The sequence below is a fragment of the Phaethon aethereus genome (genome assembly GCF_964289735.1).
Source record: "Phaethon aethereus genome assembly, chromosome: 2".
Lineage (NCBI taxonomy): Eukaryota > Metazoa > Chordata > Aves > Phaethontiformes > Phaethontidae > Phaethon > Phaethon aethereus.
The window spans coordinates 2,639,305-2,659,591 of record NC_138582.1 but is presented as its reverse complement, the minus strand read 5'-3'; the positions used below and the strand labels follow the sequence as shown (position 1 = coordinate 2,659,591).

Here is a 20,287-nt window from a genome sequence, read left to right as displayed (position 1 = left end):
TTGTCAGGTAATGCTGCACTACTGTTGCAATATGTTTCCCCTCTTCTTTGCCAGCTTTACCAAATTCAGTAATCCAGAAGTCACTGCCCATCAGGGACAAAAACTAGAATACGCTCTCCTGATTTCTCTGGCTCTTCAAAGATGATAAACTGGTATGAAAATTATCTCTTGGAAGCCAGAGCCTAATTCTTGAGACAAGAAGAGGTTAGCAACTTTAGGAGGAAGAGAAGAGCCATGGGAAATACTGTTTGGATACCTAAGGATGTTTAAAGAACATAAAAAAGGCAGTAGGAAGAAAAGATTACAGGGAAGTGAGAAATAAGGCAGTGTTTGAAAGGAGGGGACACAGCTCTGGCTACTGGGATTATTCATTCTCATAGGAAACATGAAAGAGCTAAACAAGGAAAATGCCATGCAGAGATCACACATTGTTTTTAAGGACAGGCCCCTAGACATGATCCCTGCTGGCTGAGCTGTAACCCAGCTCCCAATCAATCTCTCCTTCCTGAAATGTCACTAACCTGCTCTTAAGTGCAATAAGACTTTGCAGACTCATTGAAATTCTGAGCCAGAGTCAGGAGACATTTGCTTCAAGTAGTGTTTTAATTGTCTGCTCCCTAGGCTGGTAACAGAATATTTTGTTCCTTGCATTATTCAAGGAGACACAAGAGCTCAACCTTTCCCTTTTGGTTAGTGCCTCTCCTGCCTTGGGTTTACATTTAGTTCTTTATTTGGCCTCCGCTCAGGCATTTCCTCCGTGAATCCTCGTGTGCCTATTCATCCAGGGATCAGAAAACCTCAACCATCCCATCTGCTTAGATGCAGCATTTTGGTTCAACCTATTTAGAAATAGGGGCCAGCTGGGAAGTATGGGGCTGAAACAAGACCCCAGTGATTCTGTAGCTGAGAGTAATCTTTTTTGTTAGACATAAGGGGGACTCCTTCTTTCCATGCATAAGAAGACACTTTGCATTAAAGCCTTTCATGTGCTATTTGCTGTAACCAGGAGATTACAGTCCGGCAGAGAAAGAAGGAGGATTCAAACTGTCTGCAACCTTTCCCTGTTTTCCCAAGGGTGCTGTGCTGAAGCCATGTCTAGAAACTTGAGTGTGAAACCAGGTAGAAGTTGTGGTAGCACCCACAAAGCATCAGATAAGGCCAGGCATTATCAAGAAGAGGCAAAATAAGCCTTACTGGGCATCCTGATCTTCTTGGTCCTGTTGAACTCTTTTTGGCCTTGAGTACTAACCACCATTTATCTGTGCTGGTCCTGGAGGCAGTTTGGAGGAGCTCGGTGATCCATTTCCCTGTGAGAACCTGCCTGTCCTCCCCCTGAGGTGCTGGGAACCTAAAAGGGCCCAACATGGACTCAGCTATGCCATCATCTATGGACCATAATCAAGCAGAAGAAAAACCTGCCTGTCTTACCTTGCCTCTCTTACCTGTTTATGTTGTCAGGTACCATAGGAAGGTAACACCTGGACAAGGTGTTACCTTGCAAGGAACACCTGGACATCATGTCCTCAAAGGAGACTGCCAAAAGGACAGTTGCAGGTGGCTGTGAGTCAGCAAGCAAGACACCTATATAGAGCAAGTTCACCACCTGCCTGCAGCAGGAAGGGTTGTTCCTTCTCATTTTACAGAGTTTTGGCTTGTGGTTTCTGCTCATTTTAATCACTTATGGTTCTCTGTCATCTCTCAGTTCCTCATGCTATGAGAGAAGGATTCCTATGACCAAATGACATCCTCGATGTCTAAGGTCATCTGGTCTCCTTCTACAATCAATGGTGAGAAATTAGCATTTCTGGGGTGATATACATCTCACTTTAAAGCAAGACGGTGATACAGATAGCCTACACTCTAAAAGTGCTTATATCCCTCATTGAATTATGAAGTGCTCAGATAGACACTTCTGTACTGTAGAACTCCAAAACTAGCTGAGATGTTGCCCACTCTGGCAATGTTTTGGAGAATTGTATGTGGTCTTGCAGTGAGATCAGAATATAGATCAAGTTTCATCACTCTTACTTCCCTTTAAATCTTGCTCTGCAGGGAGAATTGGCTCTCTTGAGGGTAGGAAATTGTATTTTATGTGTAATTGATTTGGAGTTCCTTAGAGCTCTGTTCACCCATTAATCACAGAATCACAGAATCACTAGGTAGGAAAGGACCTTTAAGATCATCAAGTCCAACCATTAATCCAGCGCCACCATGTCCCCTAAACCATGTCCTGAAGCGCCACATCCACACGTTTTTTGAACACTTCCAGAGATGGCGACTCCACCACCTCCCTGGGCAGCCTGTTCCAATGCCTGACCACCCTCTCAGTGAAGAAATTTTTCCTAATATCCAATCTAAACCTCCCCTGGCGCAACTTGAGGCCATTTCCTCTTGTCCTATCACTAGTTACTTGGGAGAAGAGACCAACACCCGCGTCGCCACAATCCCCTTTCAGGTAGTTGTAGAGAGCGATAAGGTCTCCTCTCAGCCTCCTCTTCTCCAGACTAAACAACCCCAGTTCCCTCAGCCGCTCCTCATCAGATTTGTGCTCCAGACCCCTCACCAGCTTCGTTGCCCTTCTCTGGACACGCTCCAGCACCTCAACATCCTTCTTGTAGGGAGGGGCTCAAAACTGAACACAGTATTCAAGGTGCGGCCTCACCAGTGCCGAGTACAGGGGCACGATCCCTTCCCTACTCCTGCTGGCCACACTATTCCTGATACAGGCCAGGACGCTGTTGGCCTTCTTGGCCACCTGGGCACACTGCCGGCTCATGTTCAGCTGGCTGTCAACCAGCACCCCCAGGTCCCTTTCCGCTGGGCAGCTCTCCAGCCACTCCTCCCCAAGCCTGTAGCGTTGCATGGGGTTGTTGTGACCCAAGTGCAGGACCCTGCACTTGGCCTTATTAAACCTCATACAGTTGGCCTCTGCCCATCGATCCAGCCTGTCCAGATCCCTCTGCAGAGCCCTTCTACCCTCCAGCAGATCAACACTCCCACCCAACTTGGTGTCATCTGCAAACTTACTGAGGGAGCACTTGATCCCCTCATCCAGATCATCAATAAAGATATTGAACAAGACCGGCCCCAGAACCGAGCCCTGGGGAACACCGCTTGTGACCGGCCACCAGCCGGATTTAACGCCGTTCACCACAACTCTCTGGGCTCGGCCATCCAGCCAGTTCCTCACCCAGCGAAGAGTAAACCTGTCTAAGCCATGAGCCGCCAGTTTCTCCAGGAGAATGCTGTGGGAGACGCTGTCAAAGGCTTTACTAAAGTCCAGGTAGACAACATCCACAGCCTTTCCCTCATCCACTAGGTGGTCACCTGGTCATAGAAGGAGATCAGGTTGGTCAAGCAGGACCTGCCTTTCATGAACCCATGCTGGCTGGGCCTGATCCTTTGGCTGTCCTGCACATGCCCTGTGAGCACTCTCAAGACCAACCGCTCCATAATCTTCCCTGGTACAGAGGTCAGGCTGACAGGCCTGTAGTTCCCAGGATCCTCCTTCCGGCCTTTCTTGTAGACGGGCATCACATTGGCAAGCCTCCAGTCTTCTGGGACCTCCCCTGTTAACCAGGACTGCTGATAAATGATGGAGAGTGGCTTGGCAAGCTCCTCCACCAACTCCCTCAGTACTCTCGGGTGGATCCCATCAGGCCTCATACACTTGTGGGTGTCCAGGTGGTTTAGCATGTCCTTGACTGCTTCCACCTGGATTATGAGGAGTACATTGTGCTCTCCATCCCCATCTTCCAGCTCAGGGGGCTGAATACCCTGCGGATACCTGGACTGGCTATTAAAGACTGAGGCAAAGAAGGCATTAAGTACCTCAGCCTTGTCCTCAATGTTCCCCGCCATGTCCAGGAGGGGATGGAGATTCTCCTTGCCTCTCTTTTTGTTGTTAATATATTTGTAAAAACATTTTTTATTATCCTTTACGACTGTGGCCAGACTGAGCTCTAGCTGGGCTTTTGCCTTTCTAATTTTGTCCCTCCTTGACCTAACGAGATCCTTGTACTCTTCGTGAGTTGCCTTCCCCTTCTTCCAGAGGTGATAAACTCTCCTCTTTTCCCTGAGTCCCAGCAAAATCTCCCTGTTCAGCCAGGCCGGTCGCCTTCCCCGCCAGCTCTTCTTACGGCACATGGGGACCGCCTGCTCCTGCGCCTTTAAGATTTCCTTCTTGAAGACTGTCCAACCTTCCTGGACCCCTTTGTCCTTCAGGACTGTCTCCCAAGGGACTCTCTCAACCAGTGACCTGAACAGGCCAAAGTCTGCCCTCCGGAAGTCCATGATAGCAGTTTTGCTGAGTCGTCTCCTTACTTCCCTCACAACCGAGAATTCTGTCATGTCATGGTTGCTAAGCCCAAGACGGCCTCCGACCACCACATCTCTCACCAGTCCTTCTCTGTTTGTAAACAGCAGGTCCAGCAAGGCACCTCCCCTGGTGGGCTCACTCATGAGCTGTGTCAGGAAGTTATCTTCCACACACTCCAGGAACCTCCCAGACTGTTTCCTCTCTGCCGTGTTATACTTCCAGCAGACGTCCGGTAGGTTGAAGTCCCCCACAAGAACAAGGGCCAGCGAATGCGAGACTTCTGCCAGTCGCTTATAGAATGTCTCATCTGTGTCTTCATCGTGGTTGGGTGGCCTGTAAGAGACTCCCAGCAGGATATCTGCCTCATTGGCCTTCCCCCTCATCCTTACCCACAAGCACTCGACTTGGTCTTCACAATCATTGATTTCTATGCAATCAAAACACTCCCTAACATACAGAGCCACCCCACCGCCTCTCCTTCCCTGCCTATCCCTTCAGAAGAGCTTATAGCCATCCATTGCAGCACTCCAGTCATGAGAAGCATCCCACCATGTTTCTGTGATGGCAACTACGTCATAGCTGTCCTGCTGCACAATGGCTTCCAGCTCCTCCTGTTTGGTGCCCATGCTGCGTGCATTGCTGTAGACGCACCTGATCTGGGCTATCGATTTCAACTCTGGCACGTTGAACCTACCCCTAGGTTCAACTCTAGTGAGCCTGGTTTTATCCCCTCCCCCCTCCAAATCTAGTTTAAAGCCCTCTCAACGAGGCCTGCCAGCTCATTTTTAGCAGGGCCTGTTGCAATAGGACAAGGGGCAATGGTTTTAAACTAAAATAGGGTAGATCTAGATCTAAGGAAGAAATTTTTGACAATGAGGGTGGTGAGACACTGGCACAGGTTGCCCAGAGAGGTGGTAGATGCTCCATCCCTGGAAACATTCCAGGTCAGGTTGGACAGGGCTCTGAGCAACCTGCTCTAGTTGAAGATGTCCCTGCTCATTGCAGAGGGGTTGGACTAGATGGCCTTTAAAGGTCCCTTTCAGCCCAAACTACTCTACTATTCCATGATTCTACGATTCTATGAGCTAGGTCCAGGTGTGCAGGACTGAGATATTTGTTTTGATGACAGCTTCCACAGCCAGGAATCGCTGGTGTTAACCCTTGTGTTTGGGTACTAACTAAAAATATCTCACAGATTCTGTAAAATCCATGGGTTGTTCCAGATCTACACTTGGCCTTACTAAACAGCTCAGCCAGTAGATGTTGCTCTTGGCTCACACTGATGTGCTCTAAACAGATGTATCCAACCTGAGACATTTAGGAACCATCTGAGGCCACGAAATGCAGATCTTTCCTTCACCCACCTTTCTGCTACTGGCCATCATGGACCATCCCAAACGACCACAGAGAAAAATAAAATACGATACAACTCCTCAGACAGCAGTCACTTGTAATTATTTGATATAGTTATTAGCTTTGGTTTGCTTTGTGTGAAGTGAAAATTGCTGGACAAGCAGTCAGTATTTCTAGGGGAGGTGTTGGATTGTGCTTGTCAGAAAGGCGGTGTGGACAGCTGCAGAGAGAGAAATGATGGCAATAAATCATGTTAAGAGAGGCCAGAGTCAAACAGGTATCTGTCTGGTGGCTGCAGGGGCTGCAGCTCTCACTTGGAGTTGACCACCATATTCCTTTTGTGCCATGTGCCATGGGTGCCATGTGCCATGTGTGTCTGCCAGCTTCAGGTATGAGTCACAGACAGAGGAATGGAGAGCAGAGCTGAACTCCTGCGATTGAATTCATGTGGTTATCCAGCCAGGATTTAGCCATGTTTCTAGTTTCATGGAGTGTTAAAGGAAAATTAATCACCTGGTGTATTGGCTCTCCATCCTGAATAGTGCTGGCAATCAGTGATAACCCAACCACTCCTGACTCCTCTGAGCACCAATGGTGACAAAAGGAAAAAAAAAGGATGCAGAGATATCTTCCACCACAAGTCTCCATCCTCTGTTCTTGTATGGATTAACTTCCACTCAATTTTGGGGAATGTGCTGGAAGGAAAATAACATCCTTGGTCTGTTCAGAATCCACCCATTTGTGCAGACAATCTTACAGCTCAGGGATGTTTGTCTGTGTTTTCTCACAGAAAAAATAGCAAATGCACATGATGATTAACATTTAAGTACGGTCAATAATTTGTAAAGTAGTCTGAATCTCTGTATATCTGTTAACATACCCACTCTTCTCTTCCCTCTCCATGCACGTTCACCTCTCTCACTCTGTAGTGCCAATCACAGCAGTATCTAGACACTGCCTAATGCAGGCTCTTAGGATCAAGGACTGTCTGCGACTGTTTTGCCCATAGATTGCCAATCCCAGGACAGCTCTCATCTTACTCAAGGCCTCTTAACACTGCTGGAATGTAAATGACAAATATGAATAACAGAAAAAATCATTTACAAATGACTGGGCAAATGTTAAAACTTCATGGCATCTCCTCATCATCTGTGCTGATATAATCTCTCAATGTTGTGCCTTTCTTTTCTTAAGCAGGACCTCAGACCAAGGGAATTTTGTCTCAGATTTGTCTATAGGAAAGAATGGTTTTAAGCAGGACAGACCTTGATCTCTGTTGGATGAAGATTATGGGTATCAGGGTCTGGCTTGGCAGTCTCGGGGCTAGAAAATGTTCATGAAGATGCTTCAGATGTTCATGAGGGAAAAGGCTTTCTTTTAGCAGCCATAACAGGAGAAATCAGAGGGACACCTCACCTGCAACAAGATAACATGGCCACACAGGCCATTCTGCATCAAGCCATTATATGAAGAACAAGAGTTCAACTCTTATTTCATTTTCAAGATAAAAACACAGTATAAGACCACGAGCCTGCTGCCTGCAGGACCAGATGGAGTTGCACTTGCTTGTGTCTTTGAAGGGACGTAACAGGCATATGTGAGAAATCCCCTCTCACCATTGATAGAAAAGGTGATGACATTGGGAACACTTGTTTATGAATCAGGATGAGAACTGTTTCAATCATTATAATCCGATGTCGCTAAGGGATCTGTGAGTGAATTGCTGTGCCTGCAGTCTGTTTTACAGTGCCCCAACTCCAGATTGCCAGCAGCAATGATAAAGACTCATGCATCTACCACACCTTAACATCAATGTCAAAAGATCAATATTAACCTCTTAATTATAATGTTGATCAAGATCGATGATATTGATTTCTTGCCCTTGACGCTAAGGCATGCTAGCTACCACATGATTGTTGTCCCAGATGCAGAACTGCCGCTGCTAACTTCTTAAACTATCATGAAGTAATCTGGTGGCAGCTTTTCATTTGGGTGCCTCCAATGGTTTGAACGTATCTCTGCCTTCTCCTTGGACTGTACATGGTGGTCCCAGTTACCCATGGGACACACTAATGAAACCATTGTGACTGACTCCAGGTGTTTGCTATAGAATAACCCCCCTTGATTCATCTGCAGCCAGGATTCCCAAGGTGGATCTGCTCGTACCTCAGATTCCTGTTTCCTACCATAAACACTGACAGATTCAAAGAAACATTTTCCTCCACTTCCAAAATACTCTAATTAATTTGAACATCCAATCATGCTCAATTAATGGTCAGAAGAGTACAGAATGAGAGCAAGCAGAATGGTAATACTGAGTCTTCGGCATCAGATAAATAAAAGAGACCCTGCAAAGACCAAGGAATGAAAGATTTCTTGGCTAAGACTTCAAGATATGTGATGCCAAGGACCTGATATCCTATCAGAAGGCCCACTGTAATTGGTATCCCAGAGAAGAGAGAGATAAGTTTTGTGGAAAATGACTGGCAATGGGATATGAGGTGTTTCAGAGGCTCATAACATAACTCAGATGGCCTTCAGAGACCTGTGTGGAGGTGAAAGTTTGCATATCTCCGCAGTTCATGATTGCGTACAGGGAAAGATTTGACCCTGTACGCTACTCGGTGCCTCTAAATTGTGTGCACATCCTTTACGACTGCTAATATTTACCAATCCTGTACAAACTCAGGGCAAACTCTGCCCAGGCCAAGTCTACATCCAGTAGAAATTTCAAGGTTTCAACTTAATCTAATCTTTTCCATCCTACAGATAATGAATGCCTTTAAAGATTTCTTTTTTTTTTTTTTTTAACACCTTTGGGAGTGGTATGTCTAGGAGGGAAATCCCTTCCCAACCCAATGGGGTTTGGAGTGGAATGTTTCCTTCCCTTCTCACCATGGTCCAATAAAAGACCCCAAATCCCTAAAAAAGAAGAAGATGCTGCATCTCACTGCCTATTTTGTAGTTCTGTTTTGCTCTCTTGGGAGCATAAAAAGGAAGAGAGATTCGTTCCTTATCTTCATGACTTATCCTGGTGTAGTAACCCTGTCATTTACTCTGGACACCTCAAGCGCAGACATAGCTCTACATTGCTTCCTCCCATCATTGTCAAGGCTGGGATTGGATCCTACCACACTCAGACTGGTTGCCAGCATTAATCCATAATCACAGAATCACAGAATCACAGAATCACAGAATCACAGAATCACTAGGTTGGAAAGGACCTTTAAGATCATCAAGTCCAACCATTAATCCAGAACCACCATGTCCCCTAAACCATGTCCTGAAGCGCCACATCCACACGTTTTTTGAACACTTCCAGGGATGGCGACTCCACCACCTCCCTGGGCAGCCTGTTCCAATGCCTGACCACCCTCTCAGTGAAGAAATTTTTCCTAATATCCAATCTAAACCTCCCCTGGCGCAACTTGAGGCCATTTCCTCTTGTCCTATCACTAGTTACTTGGGAGAAGAGACCAACACCCTCATCGCCACAACCCCCTTTCAGGTAGTTGTAGAGAGCGATAAGGTCTCCCCTCAGCCTCCTCTTCTCCAGACTAAACAACCCCAGTTCCCTCAGCCGCTCCTCATAAGACATGTGCTCCAGACCCCTCACCAGCTTCGTTGCCCTTCTCTGGACACGCTCCAGCACCTCAACATCCTTCTTGGAGTGAGGGGCCCAAAACTGAACACAGTATTCAAGGTGCGGCCTCACCAGTGCCGAGTACAGGGGCACAATCACTTCCCTGCTCCTGCTGGCCACACTATTCCTGATACAGGCCAGGAGGCTGTTGGCCTTCTTGGCCACCTGGGCACACTGCCGGCTCATATTCAGCCGGCTGTCAACCAGCACCCCCAGGTCCCTTTCCGCCGGGCTGCTCTCCAGCCACTCCTCCCCAAGCCTGTAGCATTGCATGGGGTTGTTGTGGCCAAAGTGCAGGACCCTGCACTTGGCCTTATTAAACCTCATACAGTTGGCCTCTGCCCATCGATCCAGCCTGTCCAGATCCCTCTGCAGAGCCCTCCTACCCTCCAGCAGATCAACACTCCCACTCAGCTTGGTGTCATCTGCAAACTTACTGAGGGAGCACTCGATTCCCTCATCCAGATCATCTATAAAGATATTGAACAAGACTGGTCCCAGAACCGAGCCCAGGGGAACACCGCTTGTGACCGGCCGCCAGCCGGATTTAACGCCATTCACCACAACTCTCTGGGCTCGGCCATCCAGCCAGTTCCTCACCCAGCGAAGAGTAAACCCGTCTAAGCCTCGAGCCGCCAGTTTCTCCAGGAGAATGCTGTGGGAGACGCTGTCAAAGGCTTTACTAAAGTCCAGGTAGACAACGTCCACAGCCTTTCCCTCATCCACTAGGCGGGTCACCTGGTCATAGAAGGAGATCAGGTTGGTCAAGCAGGACCTGCCTTTCATGAACCCATGCTGGCTGGGCCTGATCCTTTGGCTGTTCTGCAGATGCCCTGTGAGCACTCTCAAAACCAACCGTTCCATAATCTTCCCTGGAACAGAGGTCAGGCTGACAGGCCTGTAGTTCCCAGGATCCTCCTTCCGGCCTTTCTTGTAGACGGGCGTCACATTGGCAAGCCTCCAGTCTTCTGGGACCTCCCTTGTTAACCAGGACTGCTGATAAATGATGGAGAGTGGCTTGGCAAGCTCCTCCGCCAGCTCTCTCAGTACTCTCGGGTGGATCCCATCAGGCCCCATAGACTTGTGGATGTCCAGGTGGCTTAGCACGTCCTTGACTGCTTCCTCCTGGATTATGAGGAGTACATTGTGCTCTCCATCCCCATCTTCCAGCTCAGGGGGCTGAATACCCTGCGGATACCTGGACTGGCTATTAAAGACTGAGGCGAAGAAGGCATTAAGTACCTCAGCCTTGTCCTCGTCCTTGGAGACAATGTTCCCCGCCATATCCAGTAGGGGATGGAGATTCTCCTTGCCTCTCTTCTTGTTGTTAATATATTTGTAAAAACATTTTTTATTATCCTTTATGACTGTGGCCAGACTGAGCTCTAGCTGGGCTTTTGCCTTTCTAATTTTGTCCCTGCTTGACCTAACGAGATCTTTGTACTCTTCATGAGTTGCCTGTCCCTTCTTCCAGAGGTGATAAACTCTCCTCTTTTCCCTGAGTCCCAGCAAAATCTCCCTGTTCAGCCAGGCCGGTCGCCTTCCCCGCCAGCTCTTCTTACAGCACATGGGGACCGCCTGCTCCTGCGCCTTTAAGATTTCCTTCTTGAAGACTGTCCAGCCTTCCTGGACCCCTTTGTCCTTCAGGACTGTCTCCCAAGGGACTCTCTCAACCAGTGACCTGAACAGGCCAAAGTCTGCCCTCCGGAAGTCCATGATAGCAGTTTTGCTGAGTCGTCTCCTTACTTCACTCACAATTGAGAATTCTATCATGTCGTGGTCGCTAAGCCCAAGACGGCCTCCAGCCACCACATCTCTCACCAGTCCTTCTCTGTTTGTAAACAGCAGGTCCAGCAAGGCACCTCCCCTGGTGGGCTCACTCACCAGCTGTGTCAGGAAGTTATCCTCCACACACTCCAGGAACCTCCTAGACTGTTTCCTCTCTGCCGTGTTATACTTCCAGCAGATGTCCGGTAGGTTGAAGTCCCCCACAAGAACAAGGGCCAGCGAATGCGAGACCTCCGCCAGTCGCTTATAGAATGTCTCATCCGTCTCTTCATCCTGGTTGGGTGGCCTGTAACAGACTCCCAGCAGGATGTCTGCCTCATTGGCCTTCCCCCTCATCCTTACCCACAAGCACTCTACTTGGTCTTCACAATCTTCAATTTCTATGCAATCAAAACACTCCCTAACATACAGAGCCACCCCACCGCCTCTCCTTCCCTGCCTATCCCTTCGGAAGAGCTTATAGCCATCCATTGCAGCACTCCAGTCATGAGAAGCATCCCACCATGTTTCTGTGATGGCAACTACGTCATAGCTGTCCCACTGCACAATGGCTTCCAGCTCCTCCTGTTTGGTGCCCATGCTGCGTGCATTGGTGTAGATGCACCTGAGCCGGGCTATAGATTTCAACTCTGGCACGTTGAACCTACCCCTAGGTTCAACTCTAGTGAGCCCGATTTTAGCCCCTCCCCCCTCCAATTCTAGTTGGAATTAAGAATCATTAAGGCTAGAAACGACCTTCAAAATCATCAAGCCCAACCACCAACCCAACACCACCATGACCACTAAACGATGTCCTGAAGTGCCACATCCACACGTTTTTTGAACACTTCCAGAGATGGTGACTCCACCACCTCCCTTGGCAGCCTGTGCCAATGGTTGATCACACTCTCGGTGAAGAAATTTTTCCTAATATCTAATCTAAACCTCCCCTGGCGCAACTTGAGGCTGTTTCCTCTTGTCCTATCACTGGTTACGTGGGAGAAGAGACCAACACCCTCATCGCCACAACCCCCTTTCAGGTAGTTGTAGAGAGTGATAAGGTCTCCCCTCAGCCTCCTCTTCTCCAGACTAAACAACCCCAGTTCCCTCAGCCGCTCCTCATAAAACTTGTGCTCCAGACCCCTCACCAGCTCCGTTGCCCTTCTCTGGACACGCTCCAGCACCTCAACATCCTTCTTGGAGTGAGGGGCCCAACACTGGACACAGGATTCGAGGTGCGGCCTCACCAGTGCCGAGTACAGGGGCACGATCACTTCCCTACTCCTGCTGGTCACACTATTGCTGATATAGGCCAGGACGCTGTTGGCCTTCTTGGCCACCTGGGCACACTGCCGGCTCGTGTTCAGCCAGCTGTCAACCAGCAAGCAACTATGTCCTTACCCCTTAGACACACATCAGCATTTAAGTCCCCCAGATTTCTTCCCTTACCTCGCCCAAGTGGTACGTGACCCAACCGTTCTGTCTGTCCCCTTCTTAACAAGGGGACTTAATAAGAGACAGAAGCAGAAACTACACACAGAGACAAGCCTAAAGCCTGCTCCCTTCTGCTATGAAAAACACTAACAACGTGTCAAAGGATGAGCTGGTAAAGGCCGCCTCTGCCCAGCAAGGCAGCCAGGATTAGCATCTTCCCACCGCAGGATGAGTGTAACCGACAGCTCTGCGAAGCAGAGGACACCGAAGGGAGAAATGCCTGCTGACAACTTGCTTGTTCGCCAGCCTTTCTCAGAGGTGCACACACACAGAGCGCTTTCATGTGGTTTTCAACCGCCTCCATTCCCCTTCCAGGCAAAATCCTTATTACTGACATCTCTGTGTGAAGAGGGTTTGGCTGTGCGTATCAAAACGTCATTAAATATTTGGTTTAATAACTGCCAAGGCAGCTGCCTCAGCATTGTGCTGGAGTTTGCATTTCTGGCTCTGTCTTGGGAGCAGTTAGCGGAGCCAGGAGTGCTGTGAGCCACGAATAGTGTCTTAAGAGCAGCGTCTCCTTGGCAAAACTGCTCTGAGGGGGACACACCTGAGTCTTAAGTTGTCCTCTTGGGTGATTTACTCTGTGTCTTCCTGCGAGATGCTTACCTTAAGAAAACTTAACTTCTGCCTGTGCTGTACAGCAGGTGCCCTTTGATACTGCGGGCAAGTCTTTTAGCTTTCCAGCCCCTCCCCAGTTCATCTTGCAGAGGCAATAATAGCACAGCCCTGCCTTGCAGGGCTCTTGCGAAGAGGAATGTGCCGTAGCTCGTGGAGGGTTGAGAAACTGCGGTCTTGGGGACCATAGAAATCCTTCAGCTGGAAATACTGTTCAGGAAACAAGCTGAAATTGCATGGAGCTTGCAAAGCTCTGGGCACTACAACATGTCACTGCGTTTATGGGTTTATGCAGTGTTCTGCAAGTGCTTTATACTTTTTCAAAGGTGAAAACACCTTCAGCAAAACCGAGGCCCTTCAAGCCAGGGTAGATGGAACATGAAAGGAAATTTCACAAATGGTCTTCTTTGACTGCCTTTTTGAACAAGCTTTTATGAAAATAGATAGTGACACTCGTATCAGGAAAGGCTTCAATCAACTTGGGCTACACAGATTTTAACGTGCTCATATATTTATCACGTACAGAGGCACACATGTGTCTATGCTAATATGTCCCTTCTGTGCTTTGCACCGAGGTCTGCAATAACTAGAAGCAGCAAACAGTGTGTGAACTCAGCTCTGATGTTATTTATTCAGTATCAGAGAGGTTCAGGGCGGGAAAGCATTTCATTCCTCCCCGGTGGTGCATGCTGGATTTTTCTTCACAAGTCTGTTCTCTGATATTTTGCCTGCTCTGCTTTGAAATAAGTTAAGTGATTAGGCCTCTATGGCTTTCTTAAGGGAAGGTTTTTCCATGGTCTTATTTGATCTCCTGCTCCAGACTAAACATTCCCTGTCTTATTTCCCTGCCCACCTCCCACACTATTTCCATATAAATAATCTCTCTTTATCCCTAGTGTTTCATTTGCAGGCATTCATGTAATAAGCACAGCTTTATGCTGGGTTTCCTTGAAAGCTGAGCCCTGTGGCCTCATTTCCACCCTCCTTAAGTGATTTGCAAAACAGGGGGAGATTGAAGCTGGTCCTAAATGTTTGTCCAAATCGGGCCTCATTACCTTCATTTGCAAGGACTTGTGAATGTTATGGAAATCAACAACAGCTTTGTCCACTCAGCAGCTTTGAAAAATCACACCACTTATTTGTGTACCCAGAAGTGAGTGATCTGAGCAGCTTTTTGAATGGTGGTGGGGAATACTGGCTTGACCTTGAGCTGTCTGTGCTCTGAGCACGCCTCCGTGAAAGGGAGTCATAGTAATAACATTAAGGTAGGGAGAGGCGAAGCAACTGGGAAAGCACCAGAAACCATCTTGTTGGCCAGATCAGGGGTCTTTCAGCCCAATATCATCTTATTAGTGGTGCCTACCAAGGGAAAATAGCAGAACAAGACAAGCATACATCATCCTTCTAGCCTTCAGCAACTTGCAGCCCAGAGACCTTCGGAGCGAGAGCTGCTGTTTTTGTATCTAATAGCATTTGGTGGGTTTCTCTTCCATGCATTTCCCTAGCTACTTTTTGTATTCATAGAAACTTTGGTGCCTTTTCATGCTGTGACAAGTATTGCACAGTTTGACAGTGCTCTGTGTCTGTGAATTATGTCCTTCATTGGTTTTGCACCTGCCTCCTGCTAGTCTCGTTTGACACCCCTCAGTTCCAATATTGGAAAGACAACGAACAGACATTCCCTGGTTACCTTGCCCTGGTAAGGCAACTCACGATCTTTTATTGCATCTTCATCATTTTCCCACCCCCACCCAGCTCCTTTCCACAGAGGAGAGTCCTAATGTATGGTTATAGCTGTTGTTAACAGAGAGTTTGTCAGAGGTTAACGCACACAGCAGAGAAAGGATGATCCTGGATGCACATACCAATGCCCCTGTCTCAGGCCTTATCCTACTTGCTGACAAGTGTAGGTTGATGTTTGTTAGTGGTTTGTACATGGATCAGCCTTAGATCAGAAAATCCCATGAAAAGTTTTGTGCAATCCCCAAACTCTCATCACCAAATTCTCTTTTCTCTATAGAACATTAAGTCCCACAGCCCTTTAGGCGAGGGACCCTCCTGGTTTGCATGGTATTCCCAAGGGTGTCTTTCACGATGATTCACACTATGAGGTCTTACACCAGGGACTGACCTGTATCCTTAGAGGGTATTCCTTGTGCGTGGTCCATTTTCACCCAGTGGGTTACCACGATGCCTCTGCCTGTCATGTTTCCTTGATCATCTCTGGGTTCTTGTGTTTAATTACATTTGTCATTAGCCAGATAACCTAAGAGAGCTCGTGACACACAGTATGGACAGTGGGCAGAAGAGGGTACTCACCCCCAGCCTTTTCATTTTGCTTCTCACTAGATCAATAAAGGGGGTGTCATGTTAATACACCATTCATCAAAAGCTTTGGCATCTGCAAGGGGAAGGTTGTAGAGGAGACCTGGAATGAATGATTTTGCTTTGTAGGAAACTTGGGGGGTTAGTTTTGGTATCAGTTTGCACAGTCTGCAAAACAGCAAAGTATTACGTGGGGTTTATTTTTGAAAGGGCAGAGAATGAACCACCGGAGCAACTCACTTGTGCTGCCATAGGCTTTCATTGCATGGGGCATGAGGAAGGGACATCTTGCTGAAAAATTTTTTTTCCCTTCTTCTACGGAAGTAGCAAACTAAATGCATGGCTCTCCAGGGAAAGATCACTGTTTTGTGTAATAGAAAGCTGTCTTTAAAATAGTCCCTTCTGGATTTGCTTTTTCCCAGCATAGTAAGAAAGGAGAGTGATAAAACCCTGTGGAGCAGCTCTCTTGCTTTCCACATTATATAACAAATTTAACTTTCAGATGGTATAAGACAATCTCACTCTTAATCTCCTTTCAGCATCCTTCCCCCTATTTGCATAAGAAATAACACGGGTTTTTTCATTCATTTGCAAACTGCTGATGATTCTCAGGCCCTCAGATACTGTGACATCAGATCCACTACAAATATTTCCAGTGGTAGCACACAGAACTCTGGTGGCTTTATGTAGTCTCGGCATGTTTTCCAGACACAAGATGTCCTGGCCTTCTGAGTTTGAGAGAGCTGCCAAGAAGAAGTGTCTGCAGCTGGGGTCAGTGGGAGGCTAAATCCAAAAAACCAAAATCGGAGATGGATGTAATGTGTCAGCAAAGACCCTTTTGCTGTTCACTATTGATTGTTTTGTGTTGATTCCTTAGTTTTTGCTGTTGTCGCTGTCATCTAATTTAAGGCATTGCTGGTAAATTAAAAGGCGTGATTGACTGACTGGCATCTGAGCCACATCGCAGCTGTCAGCTGCAAAGATAAACTCCGGATCGGGATGCAAATCTTCCCAAAGATCAAGGGTGTTTGGACGAGGCGTCTAAGTGGAGCGCTCTCAGCTAATTTGTAGTAGGAAAGACCTATTCTTTTGGTATCTCTGCTTATGATTCAGAACAAGAAATGCCACATATGAGGTTTTCGGATGATTCTGACCATCTTGAAATTTTCTCCATTTAACTGTGGAGAATTAGAATGCATTGAGTCAGCCTAGCGTGAAAAGTAATTTGTTTTAGTACGTGGTCATGTTAAGAACCAACTGAGGAGGATCAAAAAGCCCTTTAGAAACTGGATTAAAGACTTCCCTGAATGACAGTCTCCATGGCACTCAAAACAGTCCCATGAGCAGCAGCCACAAGAACAACGGCCGCCTTTGCAAAACTCATGCTAGGAGCTAGGACTGTTCTCAGAAAATAAAAAATAAAAGCTAAACCTTGCTGTGTGGTTGAGGTGATAGCTGCTGGTTGTGATGGGAACCTCTGGAGCTGCAGGCATGAGCCACAGCTACTCCAATTAAAGCAAATAAAGAGCAAAGTGAGAAAGGTCTGCAGTTCTGCAAGGCTGTAGCCAAGCAAAACTTTGGTAAGTGAGAACAGGTTAGGTATGTGACCTTCACAGGAGTCAGTGCCTTTGAAAAGCAGTTGCAACAGACTCGTTATTTCCAGATTAAAGACAGATGGCAACTCAACCCACATCTATCAGCAGATGTTTGTTGAGAACTGATGAAACGGGACTCCAGGGGCAAAAGGTCTATCTGCAAAGGGTCCCATCAACTTCACTGGGATTCTGCATTGTGTTTCACATGGGTTACTCACTTCCCAGCATCAGAGAGGTCTCCTCCAACCCCATGCTTGAAATATAAGAAGGGGCAGAACAGGGAATTGTACAGCAGAGAGGTGGGAATTAATGTTTCCTAGAAAATGGGGAGTCCATGAGGGTTGTTGCAGCTCAACAAGTCACTCCTGATGAGCTGAGCAATGGCACGTGTGTGCAGTCACTGCCGTGACAAAATCCCACTCGTATCTCTTCTGCAGCATCTGCGCTGGGCTAAAAGTATTTGTGTGTTGCCGCAGCTCAGCTGCTCCACAGCCATGGTAGCTCATTCACTTGTTGTTACCCAGGTACTCCTCTCCACCAACCAGATACTTTAATATAGTGGACAGAAAAGTCAAGTGTTTTACTCATGGCATGGCATTTTTTTCCCCCTCAAAGATGGGATGGGTGTAGCTTCATATAATAGGCCCTTAACCGCTTGTTTACAGCACCACTAAAAAAGACAAATCACTTAAAACAGTGAATGACTAGACCCAGAAAAAGAACAAAAGGTTTATTTGGCAGCCAATAAACAGGATAAATAACATGCAGTATTTCATTTGTCAGGACCATGGGACAACCTGATGATAAAAAAGGACTACTCCATGAAGTGGGGAATACCTTTGTCTTGGCTATAAATGCCTATGTTGATTTAATAAGTGCTCTGGTACTCCTCTAGCTTCTCTTTCATCCCACAAATGGGATGGAAACAGGGATAAGGAGAGGAAGGAAGTTATCTGTACTCAACCTCATAAAGAGTTCTCATACCAGTTAAGGGTTTGAAATCATGATGGTTTTTATCTTATTTTGACTGGTTCTCCTTTTGCTGAGGATAAGCAGAGTAAGAAGAAGTCAAAGATGAACCTACACTATCCCCCACTCTTTCCTGTGGTGAGACCAGGCAACACCTGTTTCTGTATATTTTTAGAGGGTTAATGTCATCATAATAAGTTGTATCCTGAAACGCAGATTGATTTGAATAAACCATCATCAAACTGGAGACACCATGACAAGCAATCAGTCTGGGCAACCAGTCTTTATTTTGCTTACAAATAGTATATAAAACAACCTTCTAAGACAGTGGAACAATTATGCATTTTGACTCAAAAAGCATCTCAAGCAAATAAATCGCAAGCCGAGCCAAGGCTTGTGTGGAGCTGCCTTCTCCCTTCCCCAGCCCCACTCCTAATATGCAAGGGAGAGAGATTAAAGAAAGACATCCTTGAGAGGGCAAGCGAAGAGTTCATTAGCCCCTAAATGTGTCTGGTTACAGATATCCTATCGATCAGCTCAAACGAGGCATCAGGATACTTGCCATTATGTCAATGGCCTCTCTTGCAACCGAAACACAACCTGTCTCCCATCAGGAAACGGGAGACACAAGCCTGTTTCCCCAAGCTGTTTAGAAAAGGAACCAGCAGAGAAAGTGACCTTCACGGAAAAGACAGTCTTCTTCAAGGTCAAATATTTATTGTGTGCCAATAACAACTCTGTCCTCCACACTGCTGCCACGATCTCTGAGCGCCTTCCTGGCAGGTTCACTAGCCTGCATTTCCATCCTGCTTTATTTTCCCATGTTATTCTCATTATTAAGTACCTAAGCAGCTTCCACTGCAGTCAGCAGTGTGAATATTGCTGAGCATGTGTTTATTTTCACTCTGTCTTGGAAACAAAAGTTAGAGCACAGGCTGGTGGTACTAGAGTATGAACTCACAGCTTTATGCTGTAGAGGTGGATGAGTCCAGACCCCATCCCTGTGCACGGGGGTGCTGGTAACATCCCTGTATTCCCTAACTGGGCTGCTGAGTAACGTTATTTTTCCAGACATGGCTGGTGTCCTGCCTAGGGTGTGTAGGGAGCAGCGGAGCCCACAGCTCAGAGGACAGCCATGATCTCCATTGCCTCAGGGAGGCTGGGTCAGCTGAAATGGATCATGTGCATCTCTCAAATCTCTGGCTGTTGGTGAGAAAAAGAAGGGCTTTATTTCATTTTTATTTTAAAAAACAGCATTTGTCTTTCTCCTAGTGTTTCCTCTCTTCCAAAAACTACATCTTTAGCTCGTTACCTTTATCTGTGCTTGAGCGTGGCACATAGCTGAAATTCTTGGACCTGAAGCATCTCCAAGGGTAGCACTGGGTAATGAGAGAATGCACAGCAGGAAAAGCAGCTATTGGAGAGTGGCCACCTCTGTGATGAAGGGCCACTTCTGGTCCTCCCCATTAATGTGGGCAAACGGTGGAGCAGAAGCAGTCACCAGCTGTTAGAAGCCAAGGCCTGCTACAGAGCAGATTTTAGCTTGCTGCATATGCCCGATGAGGAGTGAACTGTCCACTGTGGGATATGACAGCTTATCCATCACTTGAAGGGCCTGGATGATCCCCGGCTGTCTTTTTACAATGTGAAACGCAGCCTTGCTGTAGGGTTTTGGCTTGTGTGAGGCAAGCCAGATTCAGACGGTCTTCACGGTCCATCCTGCCATCAATGTTTATGGACATCCCACCAGGGCCAATTGCTCCTGGCAGCAAGCTGGAAAGATGCAGGGTGGAGAGGGCTGCAGAGGCTCCGCATTTCCCTTCTGCAAGTGGCAGGATCATCAGCAAGGGGCTTACAGACTTGCAGGTCTGTAGCTGGTGGTACAGGGGGGAAAGCTGCATGTTGCTGACACCGGCGCTGAGCATGGCTGGGAAGGGAAGCCAAAAAAGCACCCTCATCTTATGGTGCTCACAGATTGCTCCCTGTGGGTACTACAGAGCTGCTGGAGGGGAATATCATTCCTCCACCAAAGCTGTCCCTGAGAGCTGTGCCTCTCTGTGACTGGGGGTATGGGCAGTATGGGGAACCGAGTGTCCTTTTGAGGGGGAAATGCGTGGTAGGACCCTGACCCTTTCCGATCTCCTTTGTGTTGTCTGCACATATGCACGTGTGTTTGTGTGGGAGAAGAGGGAGGAGAGACAACCTCAC

At 47.4% G+C, this 20,287-nt stretch overlaps 1 protein-coding gene across 1 annotated transcript in view; it reads left to right on the top strand.

Annotated features, from left to right (window-relative positions):
* Positions 1-20,287, top strand: part of ADGRB1 (adhesion G protein-coupled receptor B1) — a gene marked incomplete at its 3' end in the record, with an annotated part of 218,255 nt that overhangs the window by 28,189 nt on the left and 169,779 nt on the right. The window lies entirely within an intron of this gene.